Source organism: Myotis nattereri (genome assembly GCF_964212035.1).
Source record: "Myotis nattereri genome assembly, chromosome: 9".
In the NCBI taxonomy this organism is placed as follows: domain Eukaryota; kingdom Metazoa; phylum Chordata; class Mammalia; order Chiroptera; family Vespertilionidae; genus Myotis; species Myotis nattereri.
The window spans coordinates 12593730-12612622 of record NC_138084.1 but is presented as its reverse complement, the minus strand read 5'-3'; the positions used below and the strand labels follow the sequence as shown (position 1 = coordinate 12612622).

General features: G+C 38.7%; 1 protein-coding gene across 4 annotated transcripts in view; it reads left to right on the top strand.

Moving 5' to 3' along the window:
• Window positions 1-18893, top strand: part of LRRC4C (leucine rich repeat containing 4C) — a 988415-nt gene that overhangs the window by 695795 nt on the left and 273727 nt on the right. Inside the window, exon 5 of one of the 4 annotated variants that reach the window (XM_081099067.1) lies at window positions 15761-15922. The exons of the other annotated variants lie outside the window; for them this stretch is intronic. The gene's annotated coding sequence lies outside the window, so the exon portion shown is untranslated. The remainder of the gene's footprint in view (window positions 1-15760; window positions 15923-18893) is intronic. 4 annotated transcript variants of the gene reach the window in all.

Genomic DNA, 18893 nt, shown 5'->3' with positions numbered 1-18893 from the left:
GCGTTATCTATATTTAATCATAGGAATTCCTAGGCCAGGATCATCAATACGGTGCAATGTTGAGAGGACTTCAGTTTGCATCATTTACAATGACCACAGTGAAAATACAACAGACTTCCTTTTCAGGAAAAGTATTTTGTTTTTAAAATTAATATTCAGAGATATTATAAAAATGTAGACTAAAATCCCACTCTAATGGGTTCTTCCTTCTTTCCTTTCATCCTTCCTTCCTTCTTTCCTTCCTCCCTTCCTCCCTTCTTTTCTATTTTAAGTTAATATCTGTGCTTATTATAAAACCCGTGTCCAAATTTCAGGCTTCACTCTTACTTTATTTCATAGATGTCCCCAACTGTTATTTACTTGAAAAAAAAGTATCTCTACTCAATAGAAGTCTTATTTAAAACTACACAGAGAAATAATTTAAAATTTGTCATAGTATAATGGGAGGTTACAAAGTGAAGAAAGCATTACATGCTCTTCTAGACGCTAAGATAAGTGTTAAAACTAAGGGTGATTTCATTGAGTTGTCTTACAGCTTTGAGAAGTCAACTGAATTACCTCTAATTATTTCTTGAGCATTTACTATATGTCAGAGACTAGTCTAAGCACTTTACTTGCATTAGCTCATTTCATCCTCATGGCAACCTTTTGACGTACTTTCTTTTATTATGTCCATTTTACAGATGAAGAAACCAAGACTCTGATAAATTGCATATCTTGCCCAAGGCCACACAGCTAGTAAATGGAAGGTCTAAGATTCAAAGCTAGATAACTGGGCAAAGGACTATACTTGACTTCATCTTCCCAGTTATAGCAGAGGCAGCATTCAGTCCCAGATTGGTCAGAGCTAAAGCCCAGATGCCACAAATAGTGTCCCCTCGAACAAGCTGGTTAACTCTGAGGTATCTCAAGAAATTCCCCATCAGCACAGAGTTTCTTTGAGAGGGAATCAATGACAACTACAATCTATGGCGGGGGGGTGGGGGGGATGTTTATAATTGATCATTGAGTCGCAGAAATACTGTTTTGGGAAACTGTTTACCATAATTATATTTACTTTGGGAATTGCATTTGGGTTTACTGTAAGTGGAATAGAAATGGAAACAAATTTATCTTACCGTTCTTTTTATTCTTTGAGGAAATATACCTGTTTCATTCAGCACCTCATTATGGCTGTTTCTGGAGGAAGGCTTTCTTCAGTTATTCAGACAGTCATCACTCTCAAGTCTGGAATAGATGCCCTATAATGTGTTAGGTCCTGGGATACCACAGGTAAAAATGTCCAAGTCCTTGCCCTCACACAGCATCTTTTCCAGTTGAAAAAGTCTGGAGATTTTTTTATTTTATTATATCCTTCCAAGGTGATGAGGTTTTAGTGAGCTAATCATTGCTTACCTCAGTTTTTTGCCAATGTATTTAAAGTATGGCATGACTGTGGAATTTCTTTAGATTTTGGTTGATGCATGGGGTAGAATAATGTACGACAGCCCATTCAAATAATCCACAATACTCTCTCAGCTGATGAAGATATTTTTTCCTCTGGATACTACATAAGAAATTTCACCAGAGTTCCTTTCTTCCTCTTTCACTTTATTACCTGAGGGCATATGTCTTCCCACTATTTTAATTCATGTCAGTATCATGAGCTGATTTTAATTTCAAACACAGGCATGTCTTTGCCTCAACCACACCCTATTCTCCTCTTCAGATGTTAACTTTTATAATAGAGAAACCATATGTTGCTAACATGTAGCACAGTGTCTGATGTATTGGTTCAAATAACATAAAATGGAATTAAATGCAATTCAGGTGGCTGCAATTTCTCCCATTCAGACTACTGACCACTTCCGGGAGGAAAGTAGAATTGACCATTTTGATGAGCAAACCGCCCGAGAGATTCCAACTATTGAAATGACTGCTCCGATTGCCTTGCTGCTTTCTTTTCTTAGCTTTTTTCTCTTGTGAAAGTGCATTGTTGCTGAAGGAACTTGATTGTCCACCAGAAGAGAGTGAAAGCCTTTTGTCTATCTCCCATCCTCAATAGCTGTGCAGACGTACTGTGAATTTCATGGCATCCTGGATGTGGTTCAACTTTCACCTGATACGAACAACTAGGGAGGTGAATGGGTAGTCACCAGGTGTGTAAGTGCCTGGTCTTTCTCTGTAGCATCAACAGCAGGGACTCCTGGTTGTGAAGGCTTTGTGTTGTGGACATCTGTCTATGAAGGCAAAATTCTTCCAAGATTCTGACTCCCCAGTGAGCTTTGTGACTCACTATTTCTCTTGTCTCATGATGGTTCTGTTTGTCTTCCCTGTATCTGCTCTAATTGAAAGAGTGGAGGGAGGCAGCTTTCCTGGTTTGGATTGATTGACCATATAATGCCATCATTAAATGTCTTAAAACTAGGCCTTAATTTGAAGGTGTTAGCAAATTCACAAGAGACCATTCTTTGTGTGATTTTGAAATTATTTTCAATTACAGATTAGAGCGCAGCAGTGTCGGTAATATCATCTAATGATGCATAATGCTTCCTTTTGTCATCCCCACCTCCCCTTCTGATTGAGATGGGCACCCTTAAGCTGCCTGACAGATTCCTGAGTGCTGAAAATCACCACTCCAGCAGACGAGGAGTACAATGATGCCACAAATGAGTGCCAATGAAAGTGATAGATCTTTGAAATAAATTGCATACGGCTTCCAAATTAGATGTAATTGGAAAGTATCCATCAAATTTTGAATTTGGACTCAATAGTGACAGATAGTTAGTATGAAACATTGAATAGGAGACCACTTATGAAAAGTTAGTGATGGTATAAATGCATATGGAGGGGAGGGAACATAAAATATATTCAATGACTGTTTTTCTCAAATCTAAAGGCAATTAGTATGAAGAGTAAAACGGATTTATATTTTGCACACCTGAATGTGTATGTTTTAATCTGTATATGTGTGTCTCCTTATCTAGGCTATTTTCATCTCCCGACTTTTAATTTTCCAAATAACAAACTAAAAAGCTAACACCACAATTAGGAAGAAATACTGTAATAGAATCTATATGCAAAAACATGGAAGTAAATTCACCTCTTATTTCTTTTTTTTAAGTCAAGTAAAGGTGACTATATTATAATATAGTAACAAGTCAGGAAAGTTGATATCCCATAGGATTTAGGGGGGTTCCAAAGTGATTAGGAATTCTATATGCCTTTATCTTTTGATAGATTGTTGAAATTGATGTGTCCAGAAGAAAATATATTTAGACTAGAAAATGTATTTATTTTCATTTAATTTACCCATTGAATACTACCTAAGCATGATGGGTAAACCAAAGACTTGGAAAGGAAGTGGGCAGATGATGGCAAATGGCAAAGGGCATAGGGAAACTTTATGGATGATGAAAAGGAGAAGAAAAAGGATAAATGGTTGCAGTGACAAGATTAGGTGTCATATGGCAGAATGTAGTAGGATATAATATTAGAAGATAGGTTTAAACACATTCTGAACAGCCTTGATGGTCATTGAGGAAGTCTAATATTATTCAGCAGGTATATTAGATTGTGTTAAATATTTACATGAGTGATAGAAAACCCAGAATTATAATGGTTCAACTCACTTAGTGGTTTGTTTCTTTTTTGCATATTTAGATAGCCCCTGGTTAGTAAGGAGCAATTCTGTTGTCATCCGGAGCCTAGCTTCATCATCCTCAACATATGGCTACAACTTTTTATCTTTTATGGTTGCTCCACTTACAGTGATATTATCTCCCTTTCAGCTCTTAGAAAGGAGTAAAATAGAGATCATTTTTTTATCCTTTAAATATTATTTTCAGAAAGTTGCACAACCGCTCTTGTTTATTTTAGCCAAAACATAACTATATCTATCAGCAAAAAAGAAGCAGATAGACAGTTTTTATTCTAACCGGTCACAAGACCAGGTAAAAAATGGAGAATGGATTTCTGAAATAAGACTCAGTATAAAAATTTCTATTTTATACTTTATAACATGTTTGTTTGTGTGTTTTTTTGTGTGTGTTTTTTGTTGTTTTTTTAATGTAAAGGATGGACTTAATCTAAAGAAGAGACTAATCAGAAAGGGAGAATAGATAAGACCCTCTAGAAATAGCCTTTGGTTAATTATTAATGCCCATGCTAGGGCAATGGAGATAGAAGTTTCTATGAATTGAAATATCATTGAAGAGATAAGAATAAAATTTGACCCTTGCTGGTTTGGCTCAGTAGACAGAGCATTAACCTGTGGACTGAAGAGTCCCAGGTTCGATTCCGGTCAAGGGCACATGGCTGGATTGCAGGCTTCATCCCCATTGGGGGGGGGGGGGTGCAGAAGGTAGCCAAGCAATGATTCTCTCTCATCATTGATGTTTCTCTTTCTTTCTCCCTCTCCCTTCCTCTCTGAAATCAATTTAAAAAAATTTTAAAAATAATAAAATCTGGTGATTTTCTAATTGCTGAGTATAAAAGAACTGAAGTCAATTGTCATTCTTAGTTTCTTATGCCACTTATGGTGAGGTACCTAAGGGAATGACCATGAGAGAGAAATCTGATTTGGAACAGTTAAACTGAGAAATATCTAAGGGACCCTCATGTATGCTAAATATCCAGGCACTTAGGATGCAAAGATATAACTATGTGAGTCCTGTCCTAAAGGAGAACCTAAATCTAGTAGCAGCCAAAGTTCAGTTGAGCATGTGAGGTTTTTTTAAAAATACAAACAAGAGCCTTAATCATACATTTAGAATTATTTCATCTCTTAATTACATATTTATGAAAGGGGTGTAATTTCTTCTTGAGAGTATCTTTCTATAGTTCTCTGACTTTTCTAATCTTACCAAATTATTTTTGCTTAATCTTTACCAAATATAATTTATTTTATTGTGCTGTTTTGTATTTATTTTTCAAATATTCTTTAGTATGACTGCAGGTAACATCTATTTCAAAAAGATACATGAAAATCAAACATTCAAAGCCATTTACTTTTTTAAAAAAAAAAAATCCTCACCCAAAGATATTTTTCCATTGATATTTTTAGAGAGAGAGGTAAAGACAGAGAAAAATATCGATGTGAGAAAAACACATTGATTGGTTGCCTCCTGCACATGCCCCGACCAGGATCCACTCCAGGGAGGAGCCTGCAACAGAGGTACAAGCCCTTGACTGGAATCTATCGAGGATCCTTTGGTCCACGGGTTGGTGCTCTATCCCCTGAGCCAAGACGGCTAGGACCAGAGCCATTGACTTTTTAAAGAGTTTTTATTTTTTTTTATTAATAGATTTAGAAATTTAGATTCAAAATAATATTTGAACTTTGAAGATAGTGAACTGTTGTCCCCTCATATCCAAAGTTTCTTTGAAACATTTTATATTTGTCAATTTTTTTTTACAAGAATAGGAGGCCTTTCCTACTCCCCTGCACCCACACCACTCTCTTTAAACACTTTTAAAATTTTCTTCCCAGTACTAACGTATGGGAAGAATAAGTATGAGAGCATATTTACTTTTATTGATACTATTGGACACTGGAGATAATATTTCAATCTGAAGACAAGGGATCTTCTTTAACTTGAGGAAAGTTTCTATTATTTTCCCCTACTGATGGCTCTGTTAGCTTATTATGAAACTCCACCTAGATGTCCTTTAGAATCCCTCAAGCTATACTTTTTCTGAATTAGCTTCTCTCATATTTTCTATCACTATCTTCTTTTAGCTATGGATTCTGGAAGGTTTCCTTGATTTTTATCTTTTAGGGCTCTAGTTAGATAATCAGGCTCAGGATTCTGTTCAAATGCAGCTGATTTCTCAACAGAAACTTTGCAGACCACAAGGAAATGGCACAAATATGCAAAGTAAGCAAAGACCCACAACCAAAATTATTCTACCCAGTGTGGCTATCACTTAGAATTAAAGGATTAATAAAGAGTTTCCCAGACAAGAAAAAGCTAAAGAAATTCATTACACCAAGTCAGTGTTACAAGAAAAGGTAAGGGGACTTTTTTAAGAAGAAAAGAAAATATAAAAATATATATGAACAAGAAAATATAGGGGGAAAAATTCTCACTGATAAAGGCACACACTTAGTAAAGGCACTCAATTAACCATGTAACAAGTTAGTACAAAGTTTAAAAGACAGAAGTAGGAAAATTGTGTGCTAATCATAACTGGTATTCACAGGATTTCTTTTTAAAATAGCTTATTGCTTTTAATAAATTGATATAGTATATATATATATATATATATATATATATATATATATAATATTCAGTTAAATGAAACTTCCTTCTGGGTTAATACTATTTTTTTCATTTGAAGAGTTATCTTTAGCATTAATATTTTACTCTAAAATTTCTGTTACAATCCTTAGTTGATAATTTACATGCCATCAAAGAAAATTCTATGCTGATTAATTTAGGTGGTGGGCAAGACATTGTTTTTATTCTGCATTTGGAGAGGTATTTTTTTCTCCAGGTAATCTTTCCAATGAGAGGAGGGGAGGACATAGGCCAATAGAAGAAAAAAAAATAGATGTAGGTCTCAAAGTGTTTCCTTAGGTATTAGGAACATGGAATTAGTAGACAGGCAGTTCCACACTTCATATTTGGACTATTCACCATGCATCAACCTCAATGCCACCTTTCTATACTAATATGTCCATTAATATTCATCTCCATGCAGTTTAAAAATCACAGATAAAATGAATTGGCCAGCACAGAGAGTGGAAAAAAATATGCCCAGAATACAGTTCTGCACTATTTATTTCAATTACAGGTCTGAGGTAAGAGTAGCAATGTCACCAACACAAAGGGTTGCAAAGGGACGTTTAAAGGAGAGCCTCATACACAGTTTTGATGAATTCTGGAGGCAACAGTGTCCGTAAAAGGAGAATGTGCCTGGGGAAAGGTAATAGAATGGACCTTTTTCTCTCTGTCATGGGAGTATGAAATGAAATTAGGACTCGGGGAAAAGAGAATAAGGACAGATGAGCCATTCAAGCATGGCATATTAAGTACGTGGGAAATAGGAATCCAGTCTCTCCCCATTTTACCTTCCCTTCCTCTTAGAGAATCTCAAAACTGTCATTGAAATAAATAGGGTGGAAGTACACTTGGGAGTATTACGTAAGCCTGGCCACCTTGCCCAGCTTCCTGCCTCCAGGCAGAATTGTAGTTAAATAATTCTGGACAGATGGATGCCTGTCCATGGAGAGCTGGGGCACAGTTATGAGTGAGCATGGATTCAGAAGTACGGTATCAGTCTGTTTCCATCCGGAACTAGAGAATACCTCGGTGTGTACAAAGGCAGTAACCATGCTGTTCAAATGATACCCGGCGAGATTCCATTAGGAGGTAAGCTTCAGGAGCATTATATTTTCCATATGGTCCAGGAGTGCTGTATTTTAGGGCATGAACTTGTCACATCATGTCATTTGGAGGTAATTTACTTTTCCACAAGTGTGAGGACCAGGTTAAAGCCAGTTGTGCACTATTTTCATTGCGTGATACACATGGTAGATGACATCCCCATTAACCACACACCCAAGGCTTTGTTCCATTTCTGCCATGTTTTCCCATTTAATAGAGTGAATGACACCACACTTTACCCCTCGACTTTGGGAATCATTTGAACATTGAAAGAGTAATTAAATATCAGCTTTACTAGTGATAAAGGTAATTAGGGAATAAACACATGGAATTTTCCATTCTCATCATGGCACAGCAATGCTCAAGCCTAGTCCTTGGACCAGCTCACACAGAGACATGTAATTGGAAAGTTAAAAGAGAAATATTTCTTCGTCACATTGAGTCCAACAGCAGCATTAGTGAGGAATGAGCATTTACATATGCATATCGAAGACCAACATAAGACTTGACCTAAGTGTATTTAACACATTCAATCAAGATCAAAAGAAAATGCACACACTGTCAGGGCAGGCAAGTCCAAAAGGAGAACCAAAAAGCGATTGAATTGCAAAAGTTTTTTCTCCCATTGTTACCTTTCAGATAAGTTGCTCTTTGTTGAGTAAGATAAAGCGAATAATCTCTTCCCAGCAATTCTAAGATAATGGATATTCTTATTCTAAATGCAAGAGTAGAAGTGCTAAAAGAAAAGAGAAAAATGTTTACCATATTAAATACCTGTAACTCAATGTATAGCTCTCTCACGTAGAAAAGATAGTAGAACACAAATGAGTGAGGACGACAAGACTTTAAGGATGCCACTAAGTATTAACTAAAACAATATTTTACCTGTGATGAGTTACACAGGGTTACTACACCTACCTTTAAGGCTATTAATGACAAATCACTAACTGGTTTAAGTAAACATAACTTTTCAAATAGTCATTTAATAATCATATTGGTAAAATGCTAGGAAAATATTCTCCAAAGAAAACATTTAAGTCAGAAGAAAAGAAAATGTTAAAGATACAAAATCTAATATATCTCCTAGACCCTTCTTTCTAACTCTGTTCACTGAAGAATAAGCATGAATTCTTTGCTCTTTACTGCTATAATATTTTAGCATTGAGATATAGTTCAGATATCATAAAACTCATTCATTTAAAATGTAAAATTCAATGTTTTTTAATATATTTACAAAGTACTGAAAACTCCTCCATTACCTAAATTTAGAACATTTTCATCACCCCAAAACAATTTTTTGTATCAATTTGGAGTACTTCCCCACGAAACCCTCAACCTAGGGTAACCACCATTCTACTAGTATATTCTTTCTCTATAAAATTCCCTATTCTGGACATTTCATATAATGTGCAGGTATAAACATTTTTATTTCTTCCTGGATTTGGTTTACTAGTATTTTATTGAGATCTTTATTCATCTTTATTCATAAGAAATATTGATCTATCATACTCCTTTCTTGGAATATTTTTTTCAGGTTTTGGTGTTAGGGTACTACCAAATTAATTATAATTAACAACCAAACTCTTTAACAAATATATGTGAGTCTATGGCTCAGAAGTTTATGTACACCATAATGCATCTTTTATCACTACCAAAAATGAGAATCATATATATATATTAACTAAGCAAGTATAGATATAGACAGGAAAAATAGAAAAGGGCATATTTTAGGAATGGGTCTTCTCCATGACCTCGTCCTACTCAGGGCACATATAATAATGAAGGCTTGCTATAGTACAACATATTGTTGGTATTATTTTATTCCTGATTATGATTACAATTAATAAAGCATTAAAAAATACTACCATGCCAAACCAGTTTGGCTCAGTGAATAGAGCGTCGGCCTGCTGACTGAAGGGTCCCAGGTTCGATTCCGGTCAAGGGCATGTACCTTGGTTGTGGGCACATCCCCAGTAGGAGGTGTGCAGGAGGCAGCTGGTCGATGTTTCTCTCTCATCGATGTTTCTAGCTCTCTATCCCTCTCCATTCTTCTCTGTAAAACATCAATAAAATATATTTTTAAAAAAAGTCTTTCTTCAAAAAAAAAAATACTATCTAATCTAAAAAGACTATTCTCCTAAGAATAATTATACAGAGTTTATTGAAGACGTAAGCTAACTGCCAAAGTGAAGAATAAACTTGAATTTCATTTCCCTCTTATCTCTCAGGTTGAATTGTCAGAGTTTGGCCTTTAGATTAAAATATATTTCTTCAGATAATTAGCTTTCTTGAACTTCATTGCTGTTTTGCTTTCTCTTCTCCAGAACACTTACTATTTTTTTGCTTAAATGTGTAATTTCATAACAATGCTGCTTCCTTTTCACTAGGAATATATAATAAAGAGGTAATATACGAATTAACGCTCACGCCCTCACAAGATGGCTGTCTACGACCAGACCGGCAAGGAGGTTAGTGAGGGATGATCAAACAACTGAACAGCAGGCTGCGTGGGGCGACCAGGCTGGCAGAGAGGGCAGTTAGGGGAAACCAGGCCAGCATGGGGACAGGGGGTGCAGTTGGGGTCAACCAGGCCAGCAGGGGTTGCAGTTAGGGATGATTAGGCTGGAAGGGGGGCAGTGAGGAGCAACTAGGCTGGTGGAGGGGGGAAGTTGGGGGTGACCAGGCTGGCATGGGGGGGGCAGTAAAAGGTGACCAGGCCAGCGGGAGGTGGGGGCATTTAGGAGTGACCAGGCCAGCAGAGAGGGGACAGTTGGGGGCTACCTGGCCAGCAGCGGGGGAAGTTAGGGGCAATCAGGCCGGCATGCAGAGGCAGTGAGTGGTGATCAGGCCAGCAGTGGGGGGTAGTTAGTGGCAACCAGGCAGGCAGGCAGGTGAGTGATTAGGAGCCAGCGGTCCAGGATTGTGAAAGGGATCTCCGACTGCCTGTTTAGGCCCAATCCCTAAACTGGCAGTTGGACATCCCCCAAGGGGTCCACATTGGAGAGGGTGCAGGCTGGGCTGAGAGGACCCCCTCACCCCCCAGGCACGAATTTTGTGCACCGGGCCTCTAGTAAAAATAATAAAGGCATCAAAGATATACTAGCCAAAGGCATTAGTTCCCATCCATGCCTAGAGTGGAGTATGTGCTCATGAAAAGAGATATCATTGCAAGTCATACACACTGGCTAGGAAGTTAGTTGTCAAAACTTGATTCTACTACTAACTAAACAAGGACTCTGGAAAATATCTTTAACTTTTAGTAATGGTCCTTTGAACTCAGGTAATTAAATCCAGATAAATAAATCCATTTAAAAATAAACCAAACACATGCAAACAAATAAAAAGACAGAAAATTAGATAGTATGAAGTCAGTTTTTTTAAAAAAATATTATCTATATAACTGATATTGGATAGAATTACTTCACTCTGGTTAAATGCAACATATTTATTGATTGAAAATATTTATTGAGGAATCATTAGGTAAGACATTCCTGACTCTTATAATTCTAAAATCACTATAACATTAATAATTAAAAATGTTAAGATAGGGGTTAGGGGAGCTGGCTCTGCCTGGGGTTCATTCCAGGGTCTACTGATTACTACTTGTGTACTTTGAGAAAGCTAAGTAACCCCTTGATCTTTAGTTTTCTCACCTGCAGAAATAGGTTATACTACCTACCTTGTAGCCTTGATGGGAAGACTAGATTAATTAATGTAAAGTGTTTCTACAGTGCCTGGAACGCTCACTAAATATTAGGTAAATTATTTAATGTTTTATCTCCTGTAAGGCCGCCCTGAATGATTTCCCCACAATAAGACTTTATGTAGAATTTATTGTGCTGAATGGAATTCGCTGAAAATCTTTGTTAGGAGACTAACCCTTTTGTAATATGAATTTATAGCAAATGAAATTTCAGATTTTTGTATATTATATTTTAAAAAATGAACAATACCGATGTAACATTTAATGGTGTGGAGGGATTTCAATGCAAACAGTATACTTACTCTGAAAACGTGACTGCCACTGAAAAGATGATTTTACAAAACATTGTGCTAGAACACAGTTTTTATTTTTCTACTAGTTGTTGCCTTAGCCCTGGACATCTATCTCATAAGTGTTCATTCAGAATGAAATGGTAGCACTTGAATGTAATTAACATTTAGTGAGTTGCCACTGAGTGAGGAAGATCTGCTAAGGAAAAAGGTGTCACTCTCCTCAGGGTACTCTACTGAGAATGGGCAAATGGCCACTCATTTGGAGAGTTTTAGACATATTGTGGGATCTGCCTGTGAAAATGCTGATGCCCAGTTTGAGAACACTTCCCCAAGTGACATGTGCAAAACTAGAATATGAGTCTCTTCTGTGACATCATTCTGCAAGGCACTAAAGTTGGCATAGGAATATGCCTATTCAAAACTCTATAACACTTCTTACCAGAAATAGTCATTTACTTGAGATCTATGTTCTCAATACTAAGAGTAGTCCCCCACTGCAGGGACAGCTTCAGGGGAGTGTCTTGTTTCTTGTCACAGCTGTGTGATCTTTCCCAATGGCAGGGAAAGTTCCTATGGTGCCAAACACAAAGGTATAATTTCCAGGTACAGTAGGCCATTACTGTTCTTTCCCTCATCTATAAAGGCACACAAAGAACAGACGACAGCCAGATGTATGATTGCTCATCAGGCTAAACCAGCCCTTCTTGTGTGTCTCAGGCTGACAATAAAAAAATGCATATGAAGAACTTAAACATGTAGCAAGGAACTTTTTCAAATGGAATAACGTTGAATATGTAGAGTAATTTTTATATTAGAATTTATGGCCAGAGCCATTCTTGTCTTCTACATTCATATCCATTCTTTGAGCAATTTAATATTTTAGATCTCAGAATTTTGCATCTACTAAATGACGTTTCAGGTGTACATTATAGGCTCTTTGAGCTGGAATACATGCTAATGGTCACCGGACCCCCTCTTTGCTAAATTGAGATTTAAGGGCAGAGAAATGAGGCAGCCTTAGCAAGGTCACGCAGTGAGTTATCTGCAGAACTGATACTGAAATACAAATGTTCTCAATAAAAATGTAGTGTCATATCTGTTGCTCACAGCTGTTTTGATCTTCACAGTAACCTTTAGGTCTACAATTTGCAGACTATCCTTCAATTCTGTTTCCCTGGAGCACTATACTTTATCCCTGGAGATAGTTTAAAGGTCAAGGTTTTAACTGAAACTTTTTCCAGTATCTTTAAGCATAGATAGTGGATTTCTTCTCTTTGCTTCTTTAGTATTTGATTCTTATCTCTAACATAGCATTTCTCTTATCACATTTCAATTATTTATATATTGGTCTATCTCCAGCCGCACCTGGAATGTTTTGCTGTCTAAATCTCTGTTTGTTTGTGTGTGTGTTTTCCCCAATACCTTACTTGGTAGTTGGTGCTCAAAAATGTTTTCTGAATGAATGAAAGAATGAATGTCCTCACCTGGATCTCTTACACTGGGTATATCCCAGCTTTCCTTGTCATTGCCATAAAACTTCTATAAGAATACATGACAGGAGTCAAGTTCATAAACTCAATACGTTCATAATGGGACGCTTTGTAATGACTACCACAAAAGGGTATTAGATAATCCATCTTTTTGTGAAACACAATGGGCTACTGTATGTTATAAAGAAAATTGATCTACCATTACTTTCACACTACACTTTCAATGTCTGGAAAATTCGCACATTCATTGTCTCATTTGATCTTCACAACAACCTGTAATAGAGTCAGGAAAGATATTATTATAACCTTGTCACAGATGAGTTCAATAAGACTCCGATAATTAAAAGGATGCAACTCTGAATTGAAGCTTTTTGACTGCAAAATTAGTTCTCATTCAATTCAAATCGGATACCCTTGTTACACATTTGAACTCTCCAGAAAGATAAATCTTCACATGAGTAAGTTTTCTAAATCAGTCAAGGTTCTTTGAGTTGCAAATCATGGTCACTCAGCTCAGCCTGCCTAGAGCAAAAGAGAGAATTTATTGTGTCACAAAAATAAATACCCTAGGGGTAATTTCAGGTACCCTCAGTTCTATCAACTCAGATTAGGTTATCAGAAATAATAATGTTGCTTGCCTCACTTTTTGAGTAATCCTCTGAGTTGGATTTAAACTCAAGCAGTGTCTTCCCCTTGAATGTTCAAAATAACGGTGAACAGTTACAGAATTCTCACAATTGGTAACCCATGCTGTGGTCATTGAGCAGGTATCTAAGCCCTGCCATTCAATGGCCTACCCTGCGTCGTGTGTCCATCACTGACACAGTCACTGCCGATTTGAAAAATAGGGTTGTGTGACTGATGGCACCTGGATGAGGGACGGATTTCCTGGAGCTCATTGTCTCAACAAACCCAGCACAGTGACCTAGGTCACAGCGGAGGGAGAGTGCTTCCTCAGCAAAAACCGGAAGTGCTGTTTCCCGGAGAAGGGGGGCTGGACCCTGGGCTAATTGAAACAACAGCATCCTCTAGAGCAGCGGTTCTCAACCTGTGGGTCGCGACCCCCTTGGGGGTCGAACGACCCTTTCACAGGGGTCGCCTAAGACCATCGGAAAACACATCTATAATTACATATTGTTTTTGTGATTAATCACTATGCTTTAATTATGTTCAATTTGTAACAATGAAATTGGGGGTCACCACAACATGAGGAAATGTATTAAAGGGTCACGGCATTAGGAAGGTTGAGAACCACTTCTCTAGAGTATCTTTGAAATCTTCCAACATTACCAAATGTAACCCTGCTGACTTTCTTTGACATGTGTTGGTGGGCAGACCATTTTAATAAAGGTTAAGTAACTTGAATATGAAGTCACTCAATCACCTGGTCCAAACAAAATCTGAGCAAACCTATCTTATCTGCTGCAATAATAAAAATAAAAATAAAATACCTACAGGAAAAGAGATGGCAGTTGTACACGAAAGGAACAGGCTCCCATCAGCCTGGTGTTTCGTCAGCAGAACTGTTGACTGAGTGGTACAGCATCTATTATTTTTAGCTCTAAAGAAGGTAAAGCTACTATAGCTGGATTTTCAGATCACTGCAAGAGCTATAATATAATCACCATTTATTAATGTCTTTATTACTCTGGATGAATAAATAATACCCCTCAATAGGAAAATGCTTTTATCACTTGAAAAGTGAAGCAGGTGTATTAGAACATCATCAATAGAGAATGAATATGGAAATCTCTCCATGTCTTTCAAGTTACTTTTCCAGTGCAAAATACAATTTTAAAGGTGCAAGGGAGGGAGAAATTCACCAAAGTTGGAATATTATCCTGGCCTTTTGTTAATGATGAGCAGGATTTGGTTGAAAATGAAGCATCCATATCAATATTCCTTTTAGTTATATTTTGGTGACAAGTTCCTTCTAATTATAGTGGGATTTTTGTTTAATCAGATGTTTATTTAAAAAAAACAGTTTGTAACTTAATAGAAAGATAATGTATAAGAAGATTAAAAAGTAAAGATTTTGTGATTTGGAATCACACAGATATGGGGTCGTTGATTCATCCATTAAAACAAATGTACTCAGCACTTATTATATGCCAGGCAATGTTCTAGGTGCTGAGAAAGCAACAGAGAACATAACAGACAACATCCCTACCCTCATGCAACTTACAGTCTAGTACAGGGCTTGGAAACATTTTTTTTTAAATATATTTTTATTGATTCAAAGAGGAATGGTGAGGGAGAGGGAGAGAGGTAAAGAAACATCAATGATGATGTCTCCTTCACACACACCCCAATGGGTAGTAAGCCCGCAACCCGGGCATGTGCTTTTGACCAGAATCAAACCCAGAACCCTTCAGTCCACAGGCTGATGTACTATCCACTGAGAAAAACCAGCTAGGGCAGAAACTTTTTTCCATGAAGATGTATATACATAATTTTGACTTTGCAGGGCAGATAGTCTCTGTTCCATCGACTCAGTTCTGTCATTGCAGTGCTGAAGCAGCCACCAATTATACATAGCAAAAGGGTGTGCCTGTGTTAAAAAAATAAAGCTATTTAAAATAAGAGGTAGCCAATCATATTTGGTCTCCAGCCACAGTTTCCCAGTCCCTGTTCTAGTGGGCTGCTGTACCATATAACTAGCTGTTATTGATTTTTGCAAATTTGTTGGTGCAGTTTTAAGTGTTAGAACAGTAGTGATTTTGCATAGCTGTTGCAGGGATAAATGAAATAATGCATACCACATGCCATATCCTCCTGGTGGAAACTTTATAAATATCATATGATTCTGCACCTAATTCCCTCATGTTACTGATTCAGAAGCCAGTAAACTGGTGAGTCCCACAGCGAGTTCATTCAATGGTTGTTCACTTTGTTTCCTATCAGTGAGCACCTCCTTTGGAGCTGGGCAGCCAGAACTCTGCAGCCTCACCTGGGAAGTCCAGCTGTAGCTGGGGCCTCAGCAGAGCAGTTGCTGACAGAGCATCCTTCCCTGTGCTGGAGTCTAGCACGCTGACATCCCTGCTGCCACGGTCTCCCACTCAGCTGGTATGTTACAGATTGTGTTGCCTCTGGCAGCCTCTTCCCATTCAAGTACTACTGAAGGTTCATTTCAGATACACGTTCAGTCTGTACAGCTCTATGGAACCATAGGACATTTGGGTTAGAGCTTTTGCTCCTAGGCACGTAAATCAGGTTCTACATACAGGATGTGAGAGATGCCAGTTTGACCGATTCTGTTCGTAGGACTTTTGCCATCCCTGTAAGCCCAGACTGGGCACTTTTCTGCAGGCCTTGCTCCCTCTCTAGCCAAGAAGTTCATCTTTGATCCTCAGACCTTACTCCTACTTCCTTAGATTGACACTCCTTTTGGACAGGACCCATGTTTCATGTACCTTTAAGTCTCTTTCGCCCTTGCATGCATTCTTATTACAAGTTGAATGAATGAATGAATGAATGAATCAGGCTATCTGAAAACAGCCCCTTCTAGGGACTTCCCAAAGCTTCCTGTTTATGCTTAATCATTATTGTTTAGTCCATGATGGCAATACAACTTGGAAAACAATAACCATTTAATTTTGAAGGGCAATACATAGGTTTGAATATAATTATCATCTGCAGATATTCCAAAGATGGAGTGAAGAGATAACCTCTTCTTTAGGTAGCAGGGCTTGAACTAGACAATTGAATATGGATAGAGTTTAATTGGTCAGAAGAAAAGATTTTCATATGGAAAGAAAAAGAAGAACAAATTCTGGATGTGTGGAAGAACAAATTCTGGGCTGATTTTGGCATAAGTGGGGTAATGAGAGCAGTGAGGACACTTAGCTAATTATAAATAACTAGAGGCCCAGTGCATGAAATTTGTGCATGGAGGGGTCCCCTCAGCCCAGCCTGCACCCTCTCCAATCCGGGACCCTTTGGGGGATGTCCAAGTGTTGGACATCCCTCTCACAATCCTGGACCGCTGGCTCTTAATCGCTCACCTGCCTGTCTGCATGGTCACCCCTAACTGCCCGCCCCTGCCGGCCTGATCGCCTCTCACTGCCTTTGCATGCCATCCTGGTTGCCCCCAACTGTCCCCCATGCCAATCTGGTCACCCCAAACTGCCCCCGTTCCTGGCCAGATCGCCCCCAACTGCCCTCTCCCTGCCGGCCTGATAGCCCCCAACTTCACCCCTCCCCAGCCTAGTTACCCCTCACTGCCACCCCTGCCAGCCTAATTGCCCCCCTGCCAGCCTGGTCGTCCCACGCAGCCTGCTGTTCAGTCATTTGGTCATCCCTCACTAACCCCCCTGCCGGCCTGGTCATAGGCAGCCATCTTGTGAGGGCATGAGGGTTAATTTGCATATTACCTCTTTATTCTATAGGGTGCTGGGAGTAGAGAGAGATAATGATGAATGAGCAAGGTGAAGCCAAAATATATACGATTCCTCAAGTGCACATGGGACATTATTATTTTCAAAGATAGACCACATATAAGGGCACAGGCTAAGTCTCTACACATTCAAGAAGATTGAAATTATAACAAGTATCTTCTCAGATCACAATGACATAAAATTAGAAATCAACTACAATAAAAACAATCAGAAACTATCAAACACATGGAGGCTAAGGAGCATGCTATTAAACAATTAATGAATGGGTCACCAAAGAGATCAAAGAAAAAATAAAAAACACCCTGGAAACAAATGAAAATGAAAACACAATCCAAAATCTATGAGACACAATGAAAGCAGTCCTGAGAGGGAAGTTCATAGCACTGCAGGCCTACCTTAATAAACAAGAAAAACTAGTAATAAGGCATCTAGTCCTACAACTTAAAGAACTAGAAAGAGAGCAACAAGAAAAGCTCAGAGTAAGTACAAAATATATCCAAATCTTTGGATGTGTTCTCACCTGCTCTTCCATCCACACAGTGGCCCCACACTAAAATGTGTGAATGGAGATAATGGTCAGTTAACCACTGCACATATATATGTGTATATGTGTGTGTGTGTGTATATACATATATATACATAGTAGAGGCCTGGTGCACGAAATTCATGCACTGGGGGGGGGGGGTGTCCTTCAGCTCAGCCTGCCCACTCTCACAGTCCAGAAGCCCTCAGGGGATGTCCCACAAGCCACAGTCGGGCCACAGAGGATCAAAGCAGGCGTCGTGTGTGTGTGTGTGTGTGTGTGTGTGTGTGTGTGTATGTCTGCTGGGGTACTGCTCCCAGCCACATTGGAGACTCGGGGCAGATGCCCCGTGTGTGTGGTGTGTGTGTGTGTGTGTGTATGTGTGTGCGTTTCTGCTTGGGGCCTGCCCCCAGCTGCCCCACAGAGGCTCAGAGCAGGCGCCCCTTGTGTGTGTGTGTGTGTGTGTGTGTGTGTGTGTGTGTGTGTCCGCTGGGAGCCTGCCCCCAGCCATGCCTTGGAGGCTTGGAGCAGGTGCCCCTCTGTGTTGATCTCTCAGGCTCTGAGCCATGCCTGCATGTTGTTCTCTCAGGCTTGGGGCCACCCCCAGCCCCTCCTCCTGAGCTGATCATGACCCTCACAAAGTCCTGACCTCATTTGCATTATATATATATATATATATATATATATATGTATGTATACACACACACACATATATATATACATAGATACATATAAATTGTTGATACCTATTATCTGTAAGAATGTCTACTACATCAATGCAAATAGAAATATATGCCTAATCTTCTCATCACCTTCCTGCTCTTTTTGGCTGAACTCTCTCAAAACCATCATCATCAATTCAAAAGGCTTGTATTTGTTAAGCAGATAAAGTGAATGTCTCAACTTCCAGGAGTTTTACCAAGTGTCTGGTGCTCTCACCACTTAGGTGGTTGGGTGCAGGCGGGGGATGTCTGCCCATGCACTGCCTCTGAGAATGGAGTTAAGGCAGCCGCACCCTGAGAAACATATGCTCCTAGTTGGCTGCCTGGTTACCCTGACTGAGTCCATTAATATAAACCATAAACCAAGCCTGGGTGAATGGAGCTGGCCATTTTGT